This window comes from Bos taurus, chromosome 4, assembly GCF_002263795.3.
Source record: "Bos taurus isolate L1 Dominette 01449 registration number 42190680 breed Hereford chromosome 4, ARS-UCD2.0, whole genome shotgun sequence".
NCBI lineage: Eukaryota > Metazoa > Chordata > Mammalia > Artiodactyla > Bovidae > Bos > Bos taurus.
In genome coordinates, this window is record NC_037331.1 from 40,689,023 (window position 1) to 40,714,660 (window position 25,638).

The window sequence follows — 25,638 nt, forward strand, 5'->3', positions numbered from 1 at the left end:
CATAATTAGTTCATCTGTATTGAGAGTGTAAGAACAGCTCCAAGATTCTTATCACTGTGTATACTTAAAACGATATTGAGGATGAGAAGTAAATGGTTTTAAGTATTGGGACAGAGTGATGTCAGCAGCGTGGTGGTGTGAGTTGTTCTTTTTTTCTCACTTCTTTGATTTATAACTAACCAGCTATCCATAAGGGGGGTGGAGGGGCAGGGGAGCAACTGAGCAATACATCCATGTGCATTGAATGTGGATGAATTGGACATCTGGGGTCACTGTGAATGAGGGGAGTCATGGTGGGTCCAGCAGGGATCCTGTACAAGACTTCTGGCATGATGAAGGAGGTGAGTGGGTGCTGACCTAATGCTACAGCTGGAAAGGCTTTGTGGGTGTGGAGAGAATGGCAGTGACTCAGCGACTCGGAAAGGAAAGGGAAGGGAAGATGACAGACAAAGATCTAAGGAAGGCATTTCCTGCTGACTGTCCCTGGATTCTGTTAAAAGAACCACCCACAAACCTCTGTTGCCCCCCAATTCAAGGATTCCTCTACCAGGCCATGGCACACCCAGAGCCTCAAATACTAACCACACATCTCCTTCACCGCTCTATTGCCAGCCTTTTCTTCTTTTTTTCCCCTCTGCCAAGTTTTTGTTTGTTTGTTTGTTTACATGCACTAGCTCCCCAGCTTAGCAGCCTGTCCCTGTTGAGAAGAGAAACAAAAATCTTGTGCTATGGTGCCACCTTCTGGGACAAAAAAGGAAGGCTCCTAATCACTAATCTGTTGGATTATTGGAATCAAAGCTTTACCTAAATACGATGTTCACTACTTCAAACGTGGCAACACAGTTTTGCATCAAACACTATGAAAAATCACCATAATACAGTATCACAAAAAGAAAATGACCGTTTTTCAGCAGCAGAACCCAAAGACATGGAATAGTGCAATCTACGTGATAAAGAATTCAAAATAACTATAAAGAAATTTAATGTGTTACAAGAAAACCCAGAAAGGCAATATCATAATTTCAGGAATAAAATTAACAAGCAGAAGGAGTGCTCTACCTCAGACATTGAAATTTTAAAACAGAACCAGGTAAATTCTGGAGCTGGAGAACTCAATAAAGGAGATGAAGAATGCTTTCAAAAACATGCAGAGCAAGAAGATCAGATGGAAGTGAGAATAAGTGAGCTTGAGGATAGGAATATAGAGATGACTCAAGTGGAGAGAGATGACTCAAGAGTAGAGAGAACTAAGAACTAAGATATTTTAAAAGTGAAGAAACCCTACAAGAGGAAAGGCAAGATTAATCAGTGTAACAGAAGGGGAAGCGAGGAGAAAGCGTATTTAAAGAAATATAGCTGAGAACTTCCCAAACCTGCTGAAGAACTAGATATATAAGTCCATGAAGCTAATAGAGCACCTCATTATCTGAACAGAAAAAGAACTTCTCCAAGACACATTATATTAAATGCGTCAGAAGTCAAAGATAAAGAAATATAAAGGCAACCAGAGAAAAAAGACAAAATCCTACAAAGGAACCCCCATCAGGTAAGGATTTTTCAGCAGAAACTTTATAGGTCAAGAAAGTAGAAGGACATTCAAAATATTGAAAGCCAAGAAGACTCTACTCATCAAAGTTATCCTTCTGATATAAAAAAGAAATAAAGGCTTTTCTAAAGAAACAAAAGCTGAGAGAGTTCACCACCTCTAGACCTACCTCCCAAGAAATATTGAAAGGAACTCTTCAGGCTGAAATGAAAAGACAAAAGTACATAAATTTTTAAGGTGATAAATAGAATTAGAAAACTGACTCTTTTTACAATAGTATATTAAACACTTAATTATAGCATAAAGATTAAAGGAGAAGAGCACTAAAATTAACCATAGTTATACCTGGTGGCTCAAACGGTAAAAAATCTGCCTGCAATACAGAAGACCTGAGTTCAACCCCTGGGTCGGGAAGATCCCCTGAAGAAGGAATTGGCAACCCACTTCAATACCCTTGCCTGGAGAATTCCATGGACTGAGAAGCCTGGCAGGCTGCAGTTCATGGGATCACAAAGAGTCAGACTTGACTGAGTGACTAACTTTCGCTTTTCACTACAACTTAGTAATGAAATCACAGCATAGAAAGATAATTGATGACCTTAATACAAAAGGAGAAGAGCAAAAGGATAAAACTTTTGCTTTTTATAGGTGAGTGAAAATGAATTGCTATCAGCACAAACAGGACTGTTTTACCTATGAAATGTTTTATGTAAAACTCATTGTAACCACAAAGCAAAAAAATTTAGAATAGAGACAACAAGTATAAAGAAAGGGAAGCTGAGCAAATCACCATGGAAAACCACCAACTTATAAAGGTAGACAGAAAGAGGAGGAAAAAAAAAACAATGGGGAGAAAAAAATAACCAGAAGGCAGAAGATAAAATAGCAGTAGTAAATCCCTATATATCAATAATCACCCTAAGTGAAAATGGATTGAACTCATTAATCAAAAGTTACAGAGTGGCTGGATGAATAAAAAAAGAATAAACCACTTGCTACCTACCAGAAACTCATCTCATCTCTAAAGAAACATACAGGCTTATGTAAAAGGATGGAAGACAATATTCCAAGCAAATAGAAACCAAAAGAAAGCAGGCAGAGCCACGCTTAGATCAGACAAAACATATTTCAAGTCAAATAAGGTGACAGGGTATACATCATACACTTTAAATTTATACATTATATACCAAATGTATTCAATAAAAGGAAAGAAGTATAAATGCCTCAATAATTTTTATTGATTACATATTGATTTTTGATTGAATATAATTTAAAAATTTACAAACAGATTGGGACAAATTACAAAAGCATCATAGATTACTCAAGTTACCGAGAAATATATGATTTTTTAAAAAACTACAAATGTCTAGTCCATATTTTTAATTTAAAATCCCATTAAACATATCTCCATTCAATGTCTCTGGTTAATATACATAAATTAATGTCTAAAGATCCATGAATATAGTTTTAAATATTCTATCATCTGAGCTTGTTAAATCACATATGTTTATATCAGAGGAAATTTGTAATTCACTTGGCATATCAGTTTACAGTAGAGATTGTTAAAACATTATACTCCATCAAAGTGATCCAAACTAGAACAGGTTCATTAGGACTCCTTTTTAATGCAATGAGTGCATTTGCATTTACATTTGTAATGTCTTCATTAGAAGACTTAAAATAAATTATTAATAAAATATTTTCAAGCAAATATGAAAAACGTAGACTGATCAGAGGCAATGTTAGAGAGTATAAAGAATATTGACATGGAAGTTATTAAATATGAATGGAATCTAGTCTTAATTTTGCTACTGATCAGCTGGAAAAGTTGTTTCATATAAGCCTTAGTTTTCATTTACTTATCTGTAAAAAAGACGCTTACTCCTTGGAAGAAAAGTTATGACCAACCTAGACAGCGTATTTGGAGAAGACAATGTCACCCCACTCCAGTACTCTTGCCTGGAAAATCCCATGGACGGAGGAGCCTGGTAAGCTGCAGTCCATGGGGTCGATAAGAGTCAGACATGACTGAGCGACTTCACTTTCACTTTTCACTTTCATGCATTGGAGAAGGACATGGCAACCCACTCCAGTGTTCTTGCCTGGAGAATCCCAGGGACCGGGGAGCCTGGTGGGCTGCCATCTGTGGGGTCCCACAGAGTCGGACACGACTGAAAGGACTTAGCAGCAGAAGACAGCATATTAAAAAGCAGAGACATTACTTTGCCAACAAAGGTCCATCTAGTCAAGGCTATGGTTTTTGCATTGGTCATGTATGGATATGAGATTTGGACTATAAAGAAAGCTGAGCACCGAAGAATTGATGGCTTTGAACTGTGGTGCTGGAGAAGACTCTTGAGAGTCCCTTGGACTGCAAGGACATCCAACCAGTCCATCCTAAAGGAGATCAGTCCTGGGTGTTCTTTGGAAGGATTGATGTTGAAGGTGAAACTCCAATACTCTGGCCACCTGATGCAAAGAGCTGACTCATTGGAAAAGACCCTGATGCTGGGAAAGATTGAGGGCAGGAGGAGAAGGGGACCACAGAGGATGAGATGGCTGGATGGCATCACTGACTGAATGGACATGGGTTTGGGTGAACTCCAGGAGTTGGTTATGGACAGGGAGGCCTGGTGCGCTGTAGTTTTGGGGTCGCAAAGAGTTGGACACAACTGAGCGACTGAACTGAAAGAAGACTTTAGAAGGTAATTTATGTCCTAGTTTTATCATTCTCAATCATTGCTTGATTATACTTCATCTAACTTTGCAGCCAAATCCAAATTTAATTGCTTTTGTCACTAAGCCCTCTTTATTAGAAAATGATGCCAGTCTTGACAGTGCTAACAAGAGCAATGGGCATGTCTTATATAGAAAATGTATACTGAAAGTACAAACTGTGTGATTCACTAGGCAACTAAGGGAAATAAAATGGCTACATTTTTGAGCCATCAGAATGAATGAGATGTCTCTTTTCTTCCTTTCTCTGTTAACTTGACTAGTAATCAATGCTCATGCTTATTTCAAGAGTAACTGATAAAAGATAGAGAGAAACTGTCATATTTTTCCATTTGATAAATTCAGTACCAACTTGCCATATTTTTAATCAAAATTATATTATGATAGTACACATAAATTATAAAAATTTTTCAGCCAATATATGAAGCAGGAAGAAAAGCTAAGATCTTAACTGCATATCAAGAGATTGGTGGTGGTTTAGTCACTCAGTTGTGTCTGCTGCTGCTGCTAAGTCGCTTCAGTCGTGTCCGACTCTGTGCGACCCCACAGACGGCAGCCCACCAGGCTCCCCCATCCCTGGGATTCTCCAGGCAAGAACACTGGAGTGGTTGCCATTTCCTTCTCCAATGCAGGAAAGTGAAAGTGAAGCCACTCAGTCGTGTCCGACTCTGAGTGACCCCATGGACTGCAGCCTACCAGGCTCCTCCGTCCATGGGATTTTCCAGGCAGAAGTACTGGAGTGGGGTGCCATCTTGCTATACCATGGCCTGTAGCCCACCCGCTCTCTGTCCATGGGATTTTCCAGGCAAGAATACTGGAGTGGTTTACCATTTCCTTCTCCAGGCAATCTTCCCAACCCAGAGATTGACCCTGGGTCTCCTGCACTGCAGGCAGATTCTTTACCAACTGAGCTTGACTTGCCAGGAAGGTAGTGTTGGTAGTGGGTGTGTGCTAAGTCACTACAGTCGCATCCAGCTCTTTGCGAACTATGGACTGTAGCCCTCCAGGCTCCTCTGCCCATGGGATTCTCCAGGCAAGATTACTGGCGTGGGTTGCCATGCCCTCTTCCAGGGGATCTTCCCAATCCAGGGATCAAACCCACATCTCTCATGTCTCCTGCACTGGCATGTGGGTTCTTTACCATTAGCACTATCTGGGAAGCCTGGCTAGTAGCTAAGAGTATCCCTAAAGCCAGGTTGTCTGCTAAATCCCAGCTTTACAAAAATGCTATTTCAGGCTCTTTCTTTTGTGATGTAGTGTCTGTAATAGATATTATTTATATATTTATACATATATTTTACAAGTTTCAGAATGATATCATTATTATACTTCCTCTTTAATGCTGAGAATTTTCCCCAAAACTATTAAAGTCAGTCATTTAATAATATTTTAAAACTAGGACAGATTATAAAGGTATTACAGAATCTTTAAGAAAAATGTCTTTTTTCAAAAACCATAAATGACTATTCTACATAATAATGATAAATTTGTTTATTTTTATATATTATGAAACATGTTCTCAGCATTGTCTCAATTGAAAGGTTTAAATATTAATATACTGCAACTAATGAACTTACCTTAATTGATTTAGCAATTCCACTATTGAGTATTTAGCTTGGCTTTAGTACTTGGAGCTTCCTAGGTGCCTCAGTGGTAAAGGATCCCCCTGCCAATGCAGGAAGCACAAGAGACATAGGTTTGATCCCTGGGTCTGGAAGATCCCCTGGAGTAGGAAATGGCAACCCATTCCAGTGTTGCTGCCTAGAAAATCCATGGACAAAGGAGCTTGGCAGGCTACCTTCCATGCAGTTGCAAAGAGTTCGACATGACTGAGCAGATGAGCACTGCACTTAGTATTTTAGTATGATAACTAATTCTTTTTTTAATAAAATTCACTGACTTCAGTCCAAGTACACACATTGTTCATTCTTCTTTACGAAATAAGATGTATAACTATTTGATAGTACAACTTGGAAAATCTTTATTGATCATATTCTCCATATTCATCTAAATAAAATTCTAAAAAAATACTCCTAAACATTTTGAAACACTAAAGCATTCACATGTTCTCATACAAGAAAAATCAAATTTTATAGTGATATAGCTTGATGAGAGAAGATTCTCAGTTCCCCATGTTTCCATAGCATTCAATCACATTCTTGCATATGCATGTCCCAGTTATAATTTACTGATGTTTTAAAATATTGATTCCAACTACATAGTCAAAATGTTTGATGATTTTCTTAGCTATTATTCCAGTGAGGGAAGAAAGAAATCTAAGTGGGCCATTAGACATACAATGTCATGTTAGTCAATTTTTATTCTTTTGTAATCTATCATTTAAATATTAGTTTATGTCATATATAGTTCTTACGTATATCAGCCCCTTTATCCAGAATGCTATTTCTTAGTCACATCTCATCATGCTATGCTATGCTATGCTAAGTTGCTTCAGTCGTGTCTGACTGTGCGACCCCATAGACGGCAGCCCACCAGGCTCCGCCGTCCCTGGGATTCTCCAGGCAAGAATACTGGAGTGGGTTGCCATTTCCTTCTCCAATGCGTGAAAGAGAAAAGTGAAACTGAAGTCGCTCAGTCGTGTCCGACTCTTAGCGACCCCATGGACTACAGCCTACCAGGCTCCTCCGTCCATGGGATTTTCCAGGCAAGAGTACGGGAGTGGGGTGCCATTGCCTTCTCCAATCATAGTATTTAATAAAAGGTCTACTGTCATCACTGAAGATTCAGCTCCTTTTTTGGACCTATTCTGTACAGCCTTTCTTCATTCTTATTATCAAGAAGAGTTTGTCGTTCTCCCTGATTGCACCTTGCATTTCAAATATCTGTCATATTGTTCTTTTCATGCCACATAAACTCTCTTCTTTCATACTCCTCTGTAATATTTGAGGTCCTTAAAGGCAGGATTCATTTTGAGTGAATCATCCAAGGACTTAGCACTTTATCATCTTTGTATACTTAGCATTAAGCCAGTGCTTGTGCTGGGTGCTAACAATGAATGAACAGAAGAATAGATGTTCTGTAGGCATTTAATTAAGGAGCATTATTAAAATGTCTCATACCATTTTAATTTCAAGCTCTAAAGGAAAATGTTACTACAGAGAGTATTGTTTAAAAGTAGTTGTTTTATTCTTTTTTATTTTATAGACATAGTTCTCAAAAATATATTGAGAAAGGAATATAAAATGATGATTGGCCATCTTGCAAGAATGGAATTTTTATAAATTCATCCCTGGCACAGAGAAAATTGTGATCACAACCTGTCACCATTCTAAACATCATTTTTGCGGTTTTGAAGAAAATATATCTGGTGGGGATTAATTTTAGAAAGAACAAAACCACCCTGATTTCTTAAATGGGAATGGAAAATTCCCTGAGCTATCACCACCACATCAAGGTGAGCCACAGAAATGTTCTTAAATGCATCACATGTGCTAGAGATATTTGTATTTGTAAAGTTACCACAGCAATAACTACACACAGTACAAATTCAAGAAGATGTTTCAAAATTAAACGCAGGCCTAGAGGAAACCTAAAAACACTGAAGGAAAACAAACTTGAATATTTATATCCTTGGTGAATGTTTATTTTAATTGTGGTTTAGTGAAGCCACATTTTTTTTTTTTTTTAATCACACAAAAGTTCATAGGAAGCTAAAGGTGAATGTGGAGGAGCGGGTGTCCCTCCTCATTCTCCCCGCACACACGGCTTGGCCTCTTGCCAGTGAACTTCTGCTCTGTTTCAGGCAAGATTCGTTTGATGACTGATAATGATGGAGCCCTGTCAAGTGTTTTCTTTTTGGTAGGGACTTGTGGAAGAGGTGTCATCAAGATCTAAAAGAAATGCATCTTTAATTGAAAATTGTCAAGTTAATTCTGGCAGTAGTACATGGTGATAGCTTTTTAGGAGGACCTCATTCATAACTGAAATCACATTCTGCTGCTAATATATTTATGCTACGCCATAAACTGAATCTCTGTAAACAAAACAAAACCAAAAAAACTTGCTCTCTCTCAAGCAATATTTTCTTTCTGTTAGATATTATTTCCTTCTCTCTCTTTTTTTTTTTTGAGCTGGCTAGAACCATGGATAGAAGGAAGCAAATCGAATGGGAGAAATGTAACATAATAATGCTACAGTTTTATAGTGGTATATTTTTATGAATTCTCTCATGGACAGTATTGATCACCAAAAAAAGTTTTGGTGTAAGTAAGGTATACATTGTCATCATCCTAATTTTCAGGTGAATCTAATGAATCACTAAAATCTTTCAGTGAAATCAACTAACAGAACTAGACATGGAATCCAATAGTTTGGAGAAGGCAATGGCACCCCACTCCAGTACTCTTGCCTGGAAAATCCCATGGATGGAGGAGCCTGGTAGGCTACAGTCCATGAGGTCGCTAAGAGTCGGACACGACTGAGTGACTTCACTTTCAGTTTTCACTTTCATGCACTGGAGAAGGAAATGGCAACCCACTCCAGTGTTCTTGCCTGGAGAATCCCAGGGATGGGGGAGCCTGGTGGGCTGCCGTCTGTGGGGTCGCACAGAGTCGGACACAACTGAATCGACTTAGCAGCAGCAGCAGCAGCAGCCATGGAATCCAACAGTTTGTAATTCTACATCCTTAGTCCATCAAAAAAACAAACAAACTCAGACTTCAAAAAGGACAGCAAATAAAATCAGTTAATACTGAAACATTCTTATCTATGCTGAACCAGTCCTCTTAACCACACAGCTGTAAAGACTTAAACAGAGAAGCCACATAGGATGAACTCCATTCAAAGAGGAAGAGCTTCCCACAGTGTTGAAGGTCCTCTTTCATAGGCACAGGACAGTAATGGTAAGATAATTAGTCATGTTTTAAGAATAGTCCCGAACCCAGAGTCAAGGTCTTTAAGGATGTAAACTAAGTGTAACCCTGAGTCTAGGGAGAAGGGTCTATTTAACTACATAGCCTGGGATATCTCATATTCATTTTCTCTGAAACAACAGCAATGTTGTATCTTTCCCACCCCCACTTCTTCGCTACACTCAATTCCTGCTACATTACATTCTTTGCATGATTAGGTGTGCTAAATCGCTTCAGTCACGTCTGACTGTGTGCAACCCTACGGACTATAGCCCACCAAGCTCCTCTGTTCATGGGATTCTCCAGGCAAGAATACTGAAGCGGGTTGCCATGTCCTCCTCCAGGGGATCTTCCCAACCCAGGGATCAAACCCATGTCTTTTTTGTCTCCTGCATTGGCAGGCAGGTTCTTTACCACTAGCTCCATTTGGGAAGCCCCATGATTAGGAAGGCATACTATAAATTAGACTTTCATTTGTGAGCATTTGTTCCTTCATTTCTGCAATCTAATGGCTATTTGTCTTCAACTCCACTGATAACTACACTTTGCTTTTACAATTTGCATTCAGTTTTACTTGCTCATTATTGCAGACATTTACCAAATTAATAATATATTCTATAGCCACCAAAAATCCCTGGACATTCTAAAAATGTACTGATGGAACAAAGATATGAAAAATACTTTAGAGCATGCTAAAAGAATGCTCTTCATCCCAAAACAATGCCACTTATAGGATTCAACAGAGTAAAACATTTGTGTGTAAATAATTTTACAAGTATGTCATAAATTTTGAAGAATTCAGAAAAGGAAAATATATTCCATTCTTTCCACGTTCAGTACACTGAAATGTATGCCAGTTTCAGTTATGACACGTTACTCTGTGGGAGGCAATGTATATTCATATGTATATATAAAGAATTAATAGTTACATAGACTGCAAGAATGTCAACACTTTCAACCACCAGATGGCAGAAATAAAGCTACAGAACTTTAGAATCTGAAGATTCAGAAAAATATAACAGCAATATCCATCTTAGTTTTTTTCAGTTGAACAGACATAAGACACTTTGGTGCAAAATTCCATGTGTGAAGCAGAAAAAAATTTTGATTAACAACTTTCCATTTAAATGGGTTGCCAACTCATTAGATTTTTTTCATTTAGATTGTGGAGGCTTTTAAAAGAACCATTTTTAAAGACAAAATACAATCAACCCTGGATGATAAAAGAGTTGCCCATTCAATCAGCATCTCCTTTTGGAAGTCATTCTAAATCAATCCGACCTGTTTTGAACCATGGACTCTCCTTGTTTCACTTTTTCAACCACCTAGCCTTCTCATTTTTCCAAAATGGATCAGTTGTCTATGTATCTGCAATGCTCTAGATGGCTGGATTTGCTTAATCATTCTGCCATACATGATAGCATGTTTTCTTGTGATTTCCAGTACTGACAGTATGGGTTTTTTGATTTGTTGTACTAATTTTTATGTATTAGATAGTTGTAATAACCATAAATGGAGAAGGAAATGGCAACCCACTCCAGTATTCTTGCCTGGGAAATCCCGTGGACAGAGGAGCCTAGCAGGGTACAGTCCACAGGGTCACAGAAAGTCAGACAAGACCTAACAACTAAACAACAACAAAAAAACCCTTAAAAACAATAATAAAGAGGAAATGTTGCTATACCATATATAAACTTTGATTCTAAGAGTCCAGAGTTCTCATTCCAGTGGTATAAGTTTTAATATTTCAATATTTCTATTATCTTCTATAAGAGAAACAATGAAAGAGATACTGAGCTGATCAAATTAAATGGCTGCTATGAGCTCTGATAACTTGACTTCCTTAGATTAGCTAGAATTTTAAATATCTTCAGTGTAACATTATATTAACATAAATTAACAGTAGCAATGATGTGAAGTGTTGACTGGGTACTAGAAAGTTTTCCAAGCATTTTAAAGGATTCAAAAATTTAACTTTATAACAACCCATGAAATAAACACAATGAAATGACCCTAATTTTAAGATGCTGAGGCATATTTAAAATACATTATTTGTAGTTTTTATTCAGTCACTAAGTCATGTCCAACTCTTTGTGACCCTGTGGACTGTAGCCCACCAGGATCCTCTGTCTGCAGGATTCTCCAGGCAAGAATACTGGAGTGGGTTGACATTTCCTTCTCCAGGGGGGTCTTCCTGGACCAGGAATTGAACTCATATCTCCTGCATTGTCAAGCAGATTCTTTACCACTGAGCAACCAGGGAAGCCCCAAATCCCAAAAGTAATATGTAGTCTAGTCTCTACTTATACCTAGGGTCATTTATTCTCCACTTTCTGCCCTTAACCATTGCTCCATTCACCTGAACTACACTATTAAAAATCAGGTGTTTATTTGAAACTTTATTCAAATATTTATTAAATGCCTTTTTGATACCAAGGATTGAATATTCATAGAAAAGATTTAACATGGACTCCATCTTGTAAGGCATACAGTCTGGTAGGGAACTGAGAGATGTGATTAGTAAGGCAATAAGGCTTTATGTGTGTCATGACAGTTTTGTATAACGTATAAGAACAACAATAAAAAATACCAGATACATTTCCCATCAGGTTCTTTGTCCAAGTGTCTTCTGACAGGTGACAAGAGAAGTGTTTTAACACAAAGGAGAAAAAGCATACACATGTGCAGAAGTACTGAAGAGCTGCACATATAAGCAGTTCACTATTTTAGGAGTTTAAGTTTAAAAACTGTGTACCATGGGCATACATATTTAATCAAAATACATTGAATGGTACTTAATGACTGTGCATTTCACTATATATAAATATTTCAAGTTTTAAAAAAATTGGTTGCTAATTTTAAAAAGATGAGTTTGGAGGGTCAGGAAGAGGCCTTAGCATAGTTGGTTCTGCAGAACATCCTAAGGGGAATGCATTGGAGTATGCACATTGGGGAACTTCCAAAGGATTTTAAATAAGGAAATCACATGACCAAAAATGTTCTAGGAAATCATCATGGTGGCAGAGTGAGGATGACTGGAGCGACATAAGGCCAGAGATAAACAGACCACATAGGAGACTACTGTAATAGTGAAGCACAGAATGATGAGGACAGCTGCAAATGAAATAAAGAGTTTCAAATAAAATGAAATAAAAATGAGTGTGAAGTTATTTGGATATGCAGTTTACTAATGTGCTGAAGAACGCAATCTGGTGCACATGAGGTAAAATTATAATGAACCAGATATGAACAAGCTTGCCTACTTGGACTAGAGAGAATGTGGTGAGGATGATAACAGACTATATTAGTTCCTTTGCTGATCACCTTGATTTTCTGTATATGGTAATGTGAGAGTCATCTCTAGAGAGAGAAGGTTATAACCATAAGTACCGTGTGTCCACATTCTGCTACTGCTAAGTCGCTTCAGTCGTGTCCGACTCTGTGCAACCCCATAGACGGCAGCCCACCAGGCTCCCCCGTCCCTGGGATTCTCCAGGCAAGAACACTGGAGTGGGTTGCCATTTCCTTCTCCAGTGTCCACATTCAGTCGCGTCCAACTCTTTGCAACACCCCCATGGACAGTAGCCCACCAGGCTCCTTTGTCAATGGAATTTCCCAGACAAGAATACTGGAGTGGGCTGCCATTTCCTATTCCATGATAACTTCCTGATGCAGGGATCAAATTGGCACCTCTTAAGTCTCCAGAATTGGCAAGCAGATTCTTTACCTGGGAAGCTTCTATAAAACATGCAGGGAGACAATTTTAGACAACAGCGAGAATTTTTAACAACAGCTACAGAGAATAAAAAAAGTGCATTGACCAGAAACAAGTAAAATATGTCCACTTCTGACAGGGAGTTTAGGGATTAAGTAGTGATGGTTACAGAGAAAACTAAGAGGGTGAGGTGAGAGAGAAAATGAATCATTAACTAATATTTAATTTTCCAGTGAAGAGGTATCATAAACACACACACACACACACACAAGTGTAGTATATCACATACTCAGCTGTGAGTAATAATCAGTAATATAAATACTAAATCTTGAAGGGAGACAGTATAAGTAGGGAGATGGGCATATGTGAGTAATAAAGATTCTTCCTGGGAAGAAGTTAATAGCAAGTACCTCAGCTCAGTTCAGTCACCCAGTCTTTTCTGACTCTTTGCAACCCCAAGGATTGCAGCATGCCACGTCTCACTGTCCATCACCAAATCCCAGAGTTTACTGAAATTCATGTCCATTGAATCAGTGATGCAATCCAACCATCTCATCCTCTGTCGTTCCCTTCTTCTCCCATCTTCAATCTTTCCCAGCATCAGGGTCTTTTCAAATGAGTCAGCTCTTAACATCAGGTAGTGAAAGTACTGGAGTTTCAGCTTCAACATCAGTCCTTCCAATGAACACCCAAGACTGATCTCCTTTAGGATGGACTGGTTGAATCTCCTAGGAGACCAAGGAACTCTCAGAAGTCTTCTCCAACACCACAGTTCAAAAGCACCAATTCTTTGGCTCACAGCTTTCTTTATAGTCCAACTCTCACATCCATACATGACTACTGCAAAAACTATAGCCTTGACTAGATAGACCTTTGTTGGAAATATGTCTTTGCTTTTTAATATGCTGTCTAGGTTGGTCATAATTTTTCTTCCAGGGAGCAAGTGTCTTTTAATTTCATGGCTGCAATCACCATCTGCAGTGATTTTGGAGCCCCCCAAAATAAAGTCTGTCACTGTTTCTACTGTTTCCCCATCTATTTGCCATGAAGTGATGGGACCAGATGCCATGATCTTAGTTTTCTGAATGTTGAGATTTAAGCCAACTTTTTCACTCTCCTCTTTCACTTTCATTGAGAGGCTCTTCAGTTATTCTTTGCCTTCAGCCATAAGAATGGTGTCATCTGCATATCTGAAGTTACTGATATTTCTCCTGGAAATCTTGATTTGAGCTTGTCCTTCATCCAGCCAAGCATTTCTCATGATGTACTCTGCATATAAGTATAATAAGCAGGGTGACAATATACAGCCTTGACATACTCCTTTTCCTATTTAAAACCAGTCTGTTGTTCCATGTCCAGTTCTAACTGTTGCTTCCTGACCTGCATACAGATTTCTCAAGAGGCAGAAAAGGTGGTGTGGTATACCCATCTCTTTCAGAATTTTCCACAGTTTATTGTGATCACACAGTCAAAGGCTTTGGCATAGTCAGTAAAGCAGAAGTAGTTGATTTTCTGCAACTCTTTTTGCTTTTTTGATAATCCAACAGATGTTGGCAATTTGACCTCTGGTTCCTCTGCTTTTTTCCAAATCCAGTTTGAACACCTGAAATTTCATGGTTCAGGCACTGTTGAAGCCTGACTTGGAGAATTTTGAGATTTACTTTGCTAGCATGTGAGATGAGTGCAATTGTGCAGTAGTTTGAAGATTCTTTGGCATTGCCTTTCTTTGGGATTGGAATGAGAACTGACCCTTTCCAGTCCTTTGGCCACTGCTGAGTTTTCCAGATTTGCTGGCATATTAAGTGCAGCACTTTTACAGCATCATCTTATACAACTTGAAGTAGCTCAACTGGAATTCCATCACCTCCACTAGCTTTGCTCATAGTGATGCTTCCCAAGGCCCACGTGACTTCGCATTCCAGGATGTCTGGCTCTAGGTGAGTGATCACACCATTGTGATTATCTGGGTCATGAAGATCTTTTTTGTATAGTTCTTCTGTGTATTCTTGCCGCCTCTTCTAAATATCTTCTACATCTGTTAGGTCGATAATATTTCTGTCCTTTGTTGAGCCCATCCTTGCATGAAATGGTCCCTTAGTATCTCTCATTTTCTTGACGAGATCTCTAGTCTTTCCCATTCTATTGTTTTCCTCTATTTCTTTGCACTGATCACTGAGGAAGGCTTTCTTATCTCTCATTCTTTGGAACTCTGCATTCAAATGGGTATATCTTTCCTTTTCTCCTTTGCTTTTCACTTCTCTTCTTTTCACAGCTATTTGTATAGGCCTCCTCAGACAGCCATTTTTCTTTTTTGCATTTCTCTTTCTTGGGGATCATCTTGATCCCTATCTCCTGTACAATGTCATGAACCTCCGTTCATAGTTGTCAGGCACTGTGTCTATCAGATCTAATCCCTTGAATCTATTTCTCACTTCTGCTATATAATCATAAGGGATTCGATTTAGGTCATACCTGAATGGTCTAGTATTTTCCATACTTTCTTCAATTTATGTCTGAATTTGGCAATAAGGAGTTCATGATCTGAGCCACAGTCAGCTCCTGGTCTTCTTTTTTCCTGACTGTATAGAGCTTCTCTATCTTTGGTTTCAAAGAATATAATCAATCTGATTTTGGTATTGACCATCTGGTGATGTCCGTGTCTAGAGCCTTCTCTTGTGTTGTTGGAAGAGGGTGTTTGCTATGACCAGTGAGTTCCTTTGGCAAAACTCCATTAGCATTTGCCCTGTTTCATTCTGTACTCCAAGGCCAAGTTTGCCTGTCACTCCAGGTATTTCTTGCCTTCCTACTTTTGCATTCCAGTTCCCTATAATGAAAAGGACATCTTTTTTGGGTCTTCATTCTACAAGGTCTTGTATGTCTTCATAGAACCATTCAACTTCAGCTTCTTCAGCATTACTGGTCGGGGCATAGACTTGGATTATTGTGGTACTGAATGGTTTGTCTTGGAACCAAACAGAGATCATTCTGTCATTTTTGAGACTGAATCAAAGTACTGCATTTAGGACTCTTTTGTTGACTATGATGGCTACTCCAAGTCTTCTAAGGGATTCTTGCCCACGATGGTAGATATAATGGTCATCTGAGTTAAATTCACACATTCCAGTCCATTTTAGTTCTCTGATTTCTAAAATGTCGATGTTCACCCTTGCCATCTCCTATTTGATCACTTCCAAAATGGCACCCCACTCCAGTACTCTTGCCTGGAAAATCCCATGAATGGAGGAGCCTGGTAGGCTGCAGTCCATGGGGTCGCTAAGAGTCGGACACGACTGAGCGACTTCACTTTCACTTTTCACTTTCATGCATTGGAGAAGGAAATGGCAACCCACTCCAGTGTTCTTGCCTGGAGAATCCCAGGGACGGGGGACCCTGGTGGGCTGCCCTCTATGGGGTCGCACAGAGTCGGACATGACTGAAGTGACTTAGCACCAGCAGCACCAGCAGCAATTTGCCTTCATTCATGGACCTAACATTCCAGGTGCCTATGCAATACTGCTCTTTGCAGCATTGTAATTTGCATCTATCACCAGTCACATCCACAACTGGGTGTTGTTTTTGCTTTGGCTCTGTCTCTTCATTCTTTCTGAAATTGTTCTTCACTGATCTCCAGCAGCATATTGGGCACCTACCGACCTGGGGAGTTCATCTTTCAGTGTCCTATCTTTTTGCCTTTCCTACTGTTCATGAGGTTCTCAAGGCAAGAATACTGAAGCGGTTTGCCATTCCCTTCTCCTGTGAACTACATTTTGTCAGAACTCTCCACCATGACCTGTCCATCTTGGTGGCCCTACACAGCATGGCTCATAGTTTCATTGAGTTAGACAAGGCTGTAGTCCATGTGATCAGATTGGTTAGTTTTCTGTGATTGTGGTTTTCAGTCTGTCTGCCCTTTGATGGAGAAGGATAAGAGGCTTATGGAAGCTTCCTGACGGGAGAGACTGACTGAGGGGGAAACTGGGTCTTGTTCTGATGGGTGGGGCCATGCTCAGTAAATCTTTAATCCAATTTTCTGTTTATGGTTGGAGCTGTGTTCCCTCCCTGCTATTTACCTGGGGCCAAACTATGATGGAAGTAATACGTCTATGTACATATACATATGTATATATGCACACAAGCTATTTAAAAATCTGGGAGCAAATTCTAAAAGAAATAGCTAAGAACTGAAAGTGTTGCCTCTAGGGCAGGAGATGAGGCTTGGCACTTTGGAGACTAGATTTCTCTAGTAAGCTATGCAGAAATTTTTACATTTTTAGTATATATCCACGTATCCCTTCAATAAAGATATGAATTAAATGTAAAAAGAAGTTTTTAAAGAAATCAAGTAGTGGATTGGAAATCATCTTAGGGATTTAGGATATGCCACGTTTGCTTTGAGACTCGGTGGCACATAGGATGTGGGCAGATTGTTCTCCACAAGCTGTGAGTCTGTGGAGCTGGTGTGACCAAGAGCAAGAGGAGCTGTGCTTAACGCGTGCAGGTGTAAAGTACCTGAGGATGTAGGGAAGTTTGCTTAAAGAAAAGAAAGAAAGAGAACAAAATCAGGTTTCTGGCGTGTACAATGAGGAAAATCTGGAAGACTCACACAATATATATATAATACATGTAATATAGTCCTCTTAAGTAGGATTAAGAACAGTTATAATAATAGAGCAATAAAAATTAACAGATAAATGGGATTTTTTAGCAAATGAATGATGTGGCAGAAAAAATAAATTCCTTGGTACAGTTCAAGAACTGTATTTTGATGTTGACCTTTGAGACATTAAGTCCAAAGCTTAGTGACTCCCCTACCCATGATGTTAAACTTAGTAATAGATACTTACTAAAGGCAAAAGGAAGAAGAGAAACATATTAAACACACACACAAACACACAGGATTCCTTACCTTAGACAGTGATGTTGTTAACATAACAGCCCAGAAGGCTGCTGAACAATTTAGAACAGTTCCGGAACCGTTCTGTCCTAACATGCCATACAAGTTGACAATTCAACCAACAAAATTCATGCCTCAAAGTCAGAATAAAACATGCAAATGTTAATAGGATCGCATTTGCCTAGCCAAGGGGGTGGGGGAATAGCAAGGCAGAGCACAGAGCTGAGGGTCAGGAGTGCAGAGGCAGTTCTTTGCCTCGAGGCAATCATGAATTTGCTGGGTGAAGTCAAGCGGAGCACTCCACTGAAAAACATTCTTTCATTTGCCCGTGGTGCTTGTTTGTGGTTTCTTTTTTTCTTCTTCTGACCTTCCAATAATTCATTCAAGAAAGGAATACCTCAAAAGTAGGTCAGCTCCAATCCACACAGTTTGGAACACTTATAAATATTTAACATTTACAAATGTTTAAGTGACTGAGAGAACTAGATTACGTTTTAAAGAATTTACACCTGTTGTAAGTGATGGACATTCAACTTCATCTTTTCCTTGATCTCACTTCGTTTAGGGATTTAAGAATCCTAAAACCTTGAGAACAGAGATTCCCTCACCTCACCCCAAGGTTTCTATTATTCTATTAGGTAGGAAGTTAGGCATGAGCAAGGAGGGATGGCCTTGCTGAAAATGATGCAAGTTGACCTCAAAATCTCACCCCAGAGACACCCAAGAGAGCCCACAGATATGCTACAATAATCACAGAGGCTTTTCCAACTCCTGCACATGTGCCGTCTGCACACAGTGGATACAAACAAACCATAAGGGCTTCTCCAACTCCTGCACATGCACCCTTATGCACAGCTGTGTCCTCAAGTAACCTTAGGCAGCCAGGAGGCTGTTAAGGGTTCATAAATACTCTATACATACACACAGCTTGTTATAGCAGACTGAATTATGGGAAAGACATGTGCAATAGAGTCTGTTATATAATTTACAGCCATCAATCAAAACTCAGTCCATGCCTGCCTAGATGAATATGTAACAACCCTATTTTGTATGTGCCCAGACATGCCCCCTTCCCTGATTGCATTCCATTTCCTGATTGGGGGTATAAGCCCTATTTTGCACAGAGCAGAACCAAGAGGAGGAAATGGGAAGTATAAAACGGGAATCCAAGAGGAATAATGGCCCCTTCTTTGGGGTTGGTCTGCTCCCATGTCTCAAAAGTGTACTATCCGCAGTCTGTTTAAAGAAAAATCTGTCTGCTTGAATTGTAACTGATCTGTAACCAGTCTGTTGTTTCAAATCCTTGCTACCACAAGAGGAGAGCCAAGAAATCCTACCTGAGTTATAATTAGTCTGTCATTCCAAATCTTTCTTACAATGAAACAAGAACTGGAGGAGAGAAATAAACCAATTTGACAATTCTCTCTTGATGATGTGGTTCCAGTACTAAGCCATCAGCTGCTGGAAATTTTATGGTGAAACAAAAATCTGACTTGATATTTTAAATAATTTTATGTTGCAGTTTGGAAACACAGAAATTTTTTTAACTGAATAAATTCCCTGTCTCTCCTGTCCTAAACAACTTCTAGTTCCCTAAGTGTGACATGGTGACATAAGTCCCATTCTCAACTTGTTCTCCAGGGCAAAATCTCCTAATTTTTCCAAACTAAGCTTACCTATCTATTTTGAATTGCCTCTCATATTCATGATAAATTACCAGCTCAAAAGTACTGGTTATCTCAAATTTTCCACAACCATAGAAGATATAATCATTCTCTGCTGCTTTGCATAATTGTAGCCTACGGTTTTTCATTGATTCATACTTTGCCTAATTGGTTCTCTGAAAGCATCAGGCTTAAGGATTACCTGAAGGTCTAGTTAAAACACACAGATATCTGAGCTCTATCCACAGGGTTCCCAATGCAGTACAAGTGGAGTGGGACCCAAGATTTGACATTTCTAACATGCTACAGTTAGGGACTGTGATTTATACTGCTAGCGTTTTGCCTCTCTTTATATTACAAGTCTTTATCCATATGTTTGATGCATGTTCTAAGTGCATCACATTTAATGCCCATTTTACACTTGACAGAAGCTAAGAGAGAATAAGTAATATACACAAAGGTCACAGATACATAGGAGGCATAATACCAATTCAAGCTAAATTCAGTTAAATACCTGCTATTTGACAGTCACATCATTAAATAGCAAGACATTTCTATTTTTTTTAAAGATTGATACAGAAGATAAGAAAAGGTCAATGTTTCCTTCTCTATTCCTGTTATTTTTGTTCTTTACTCCAAGCTACAGACAACTAGCATTGCCTCCTCAGATTAATAAAATTTTATCAGCTTAGAAGTAGCTAAGAAATAACTGTCCAGAAATTTCCAGGAATGTGAAAATATTGTGTTTTTTATCTAAAAGTGCTCTTGCAGGGCAGCAAATTGCTTGGAGAAAGAGTAAAAGCAGAGAGGAGTCAGTATTTACTTCCAGCTAATGACAGCTTCTACTACTGTGTGTAATTAAGCCAAAGAGGACTTGAAGTCAGGTTATCTACAATGAATATAATTCATCTGTTGATATTCAGGAATTAAACATTTTGATTACTATTTCATAGGCAAGCAAACAACAAAAGGCAGACTTCCCCATGAGAGTACAATAGGTCAGGAGCAGGTTAAAAAAAACAGTTCTGATTCCCCTCGAGTTAGTGAATTAAACATTGTAAGCAGATGGGAACATTACTACAGAAAACCTAAAAGGCTAATAGTCTACTCCGCCTATTTTTTGGAAAAAAATTTGCATCAGGTGAAAGTCCATTCAAATGTCCATCTTACTCTCAAGTCATACTGGCTGAATTCAATGAACGTTTTTCTGGGAAGCTTAATAGGGCATTGATGATACATGAAAAAAATAAACACCATCATTTTGAAGAGGGCTATGAAAATCAGGGTCAGGATTTGAAAGCACCTAGTTGAAGATGCTTTAGCAAGATAGAAATGTTACCAGAACTGTAATATTGGTAAAAGGCTGACTAAATGGCTGTATGGGGAGGCCTTACAAATAGCTGTGAAAAGAAGAGAAGCGAAAAGCAAAGGAGAAAAGGAAAGATATAAACATCTGATGCAGAGTTCCAAAGAATAGCAAGAAGAGATAAGAAAGCCTTCTTCAGCGATCAATGCAAAGAAATAGAGGAAAACAACAGAATGGGAAAGACTCGGGATCTCTTCAAGAAAATCAGAGATACCAAAGGAAAATTTCATGCAAAGATGGGCTCGATAAAGGACAGAAATGATATGGACCTAACAGAAGTAGAAGATATTAAGAAGAGATGGCAAGAATACACAGAAGAACTGTACAAAAAAGATCTTCACGACCCAGATAATCATGATGGTGTGATCACTGACCTAGAGCCAGACATCCTGGAATGTGAAGTCAAGTGGGCCTTAGAAAGCATCACTATGAGCAAAGCTAGTGGAGGTGATGGAATTCCAGTTGAGCTATTCCAAATCCTGAAAGATGATGCTGTGAAAGTGCTACACTCAATATGCCAGCAAATTTGGAAAACTCAGCAGTGGCCACAGGACTGGAAAAGGTCAGTTTTCATTCCAATCCCAGAGAAAAGCAATACCAAAGAATGCTCAAACTACCGCACAATTGCATTCATCTCACACGCTATTAAAGTAATGCTCAAAATTCTCCAAGCCAGGCTTCAGCAATATGTGAACCGTGAACTTCCAGATGTTCAAGCTGGTTTTAGAAAAGGCAGAGGAACCAGAGGTCAAATTGCCAACATCCGCTGGATCATAGGAAAAGCAAGAGAGTTCCAGAAAAACATCTATTTCTGCTTTCTTGACTATGCCAAAGCCTTTGACTGTGTGGATCACAATAAACTGTGGAAAATTCTTCAAGAGATGGGAATACCAGACCACCTGACCTGCCTCTTGAGAAATTTGTATGCAGTCAGGAAGCAACAGTTAGAACTGGACATGGAACAACAGACTGGTTCCAAATAGGAAAAGGAGTTCGTCAAGGCTGTATATTGTCACCCTGTTTATTTAACTTATATGCAGAGTACATCATCAGAAATGCTGGACTCGAAGAAACACAAGCTGGAATCAAGATTGCCGGGAGAAATATCAATAACCTCAGATATGCAGATGACACCACCCTTATGGCAGAAAGTGAAAAGGAACTAAAAAGCCTCTGGATGAAAGTGAAAGTGGAGAGTGAAAAGTTGGCTTAAAGCTCAACACTCAGAAAACGAAGATCATGGCATCGGGTCCCATCACTTCCTGGGAAATAGATGGGGAAATAGTGGAAACAATGTCAGACTTTATTTTTCTGGGCTCCAAAATCACAACAGATGGTGACTGCAGCCATGAAATTAAAAGACGCTTACCCCTTGGAAGGAAAGTTATGACCAACCTAGATAGCATATTCAAGCAGAGACATGACTTTGCCAACAAAGGTTCGTCTAGTCAAGGCTATGATTTTTCCTGTGGTCATGTATGGATGTGAGAATTGGACTGTGAAGAAGGCTGAGCACCGAAGAATTAATGCTTTTAAACTGTGGTGTTGGAGAAGACTCTTGAGAGTTCTTTGGACTGCAAGGAGATCCAACCAGTCCATTCTGAAGGAGATCAGCCCTGGGATTTCTTTGGAAGGACTGATGCTAAAGCTGAAACTCCAGTACTTTGGCCACCTCATGCAAAGAGTTGACTCATTGGAAAAGACTCTGATGCTGGGAGGGATTGGGGGCAGGAGGAGAAAGGGACGACAGAGGATGAGATGGCTGGATGGCATCACTGACTCGATGGACGTGAGTCTGGGTGAACTCCAGGAGCTGGTGATGGACAGGGAGGCCTGGCGTGCTGCGATTCATGGGGTCGCAAAGAGTTGGACACGACTGAGTGACTGATCTGATCTGATAAATATATAAAACATATTATTTATATAAATACTTATATTTATATAAGTATATATAAATTAATATTCATATAAGTATATAATAATATAAATATATAATATGTATTTTATATTTTTAAAGTATATATATGCACTTTATATTTTAAAGTATATATATACTTTACAGTATATATATATAAATATAATATTATATATAATATAAATATAAATAAATATAAAAAATATATATATATATATAAAACATGTGAGGTTGTCTGTGTAAGGAACAGAAATAATATAAAAACCACATTTAAATCTTGGTAGAAATATTAGGGATTGAAAAGGAGAAACAGACAGGGAAACATCTTTGCATCTTGTGTATCTTTGGACTTCTTATCCAAAGGCGATGCAATGGCTGTTTGTTTACTGTCCATCAATGCAGAGCATATGTCATACTCATCTTTGTATCTTTTTCAGTGTCTAGATGTGTACCTTTATAACACTAAATTTTTCTTCCAGGTTTGAAAGTGAGAAGTCAAAATGATTTCCAAGTGTTGAGGCTGGTAACTGGGAGAGGGATACTGGGATTCATGTATATATGTGAATGTTAAGGAAGGAGGAGAGAAAGTAGGCTGGATCTTGGATCCATCTGATTCAGTAATGCTCATGTATCTCACAGGCAGTGGAATGTGGGAATAGAGTTTCAAAGAAAGAATTCACTGATAAAAAGAAACATAGTGGCAGAAGCTGCAATGAGAGGAAAATGGGAATTCCTAGAGGAGAAAGCGTAAAGAAGTAGGGCCAAGAACAGATACTGTATGTAAGAAACAGGAGAATGAAGACCTAGGAAGAAGGGAGAGAAAGAACTTCCAGGGGCACAAAGAGAGGAGGACCAGGTAACCATAGGAGACAAGACAGGAGGTAGTTTCCCACAGACATGTATACCTCCTATCAGGATTTTCATCTGTGATGTATTTTAGGTCATGTGAACATGTTGATAACAAAGCTGAGTTTTTTTTATTATTATTATAATCACTGCAACAGAATACAATGTATCATATTTTGTTTGAAAATGTGTCTTTCCATGCTTGCTTCTGTAAGATTCTTTGGAGAAATTAACTAGGGTTCACTATAAACTAAATGAAGCTAGATCAGGGGAAAAGATAAGGCTATTCAATATTTACAATTCTATTAAGTATTGTCCTCAGACATCTAGCCAACACAGGAAGGTAATTAAAAGAAATTAAGTATCAGAATGTATGAACCAAAACTGATATTATTTATGGATGATGTTATTGCTTATATTTTTTAAAAAGAGCTAAAATAGATAAATATTAGTAATGAAACAGCTCAGCAATGTGCTTATTATAAGAAAAAAACAGTACAAATTTCTACTCACCATAGCAAAAAGCTTACCTCCCTAGTCCTGAACTGGGTTGTACATAGTGATTTACCTCCAAAAGTACAGAATGGGAATGGAACAAATTAAATAGAATAACTTACAATGGTGGAGTATCTGGATAAATACTACTTCAGCTAAGATATCAAGGTGAAAGTCAACAGTCTTAAATCACATAGCTAGTAAATGTCCTTTATAAAACTGCTGTTTTACCTCTGTGGTCTTTCTCCCTAAAATTCATAACCCCAGTCTAATCATGAGGGGAAAAAAAAAAGCAGACTGTTCTGCCAAATACCTGAACATAAGTAACTGTCACAATGGTCAACATTATCAAAATCAGTCTGGAAGACATACAGGTGGCCAAAAAGCACATGAAAAGATGCTCAGCACCACTAATCATTAGAGAAATGCAAATCAAAACTACAATGAGGTATCACCTCAAATCAGTTAGAATGGCCATCATCAAACCATCTACAAAAAATAAATGCTGAAGAGAATGTGGAGAAAAGGGAATCCTCCTGAACTATTGGTGGCGATGTAAATGGGCACAGGCATTATGGAGAACAGTATGGAGGTTCCTTTAAAAACCTAAAAATACAACTACCATATGACCCAACAATCCCACTCCTGGGCATATACCCAGAGAAAACCATAATTCAAAAGAGATATATGCATCCCAGTGTTCATTGCTGCACTATTTACAATAGCCAGTACAAGGAAGCAAACTAAATGTCCATAAGCAAAGGAATGAATGAAGAAGATGTGGTACATATATACAGTGGACTATCAGTCAGGCAGTAAACGGAACAAAATTAATGCCAGTGTAGCAACATGGATGGACCTAGAGATCGTCATAGGAAGTGAAGCACAATAAGCCAGACACAGGAAGACAAATGTCATATGATATCACTGACATGCGGAATCTAAAAACTGAGTACAAATGAATTTATTTGCAAAACAGAAGCAGAGTCATGAATGTAGAAAATAAACTTATGGTTATCAGGGGATACGTTGAGAGATTGGGACTGACATATACAAACTACTAGATGTAAACAGGTAACAAATACAAACCTGCCATATAGAACAGGCAACTCTACTCAGTACTCTGTAACGATTAGTTTTGTAATAGTTTTAGAATTTCAGAACAAAGTCTATTAATTTAAAAATGTAATGTTTTGAAGATGTTACTTATAATATCATTTAAATAGAAAGTTCACAATAAAAATTTAACCAAAAATATGAGATCTTTATAGACATATTATCTACTGGCAGACCTAAATATAGAAAATATACCATGAATAGTGAATCAAGAGTCCCAATATTATATGGATATCAATTATTCCCAGGTTGATCAGCAGTTTAATCAATATCAGTTAACATTTCAAACTCTCATTTTTTTGGAATTTAAAAAGCTAAGTGAAAAAAGTAAATAAAAGTACAAAGACCCAAGAATAGGTAAGACACTCTTGAGAAAGACAAAAATGTGGGAAGAATTACCTTACCAAATGGCAAGAAGTATTAGAAAGTTATAATAATTAAAATAATCTGGTATTGTTTAAAGAATACTGAACA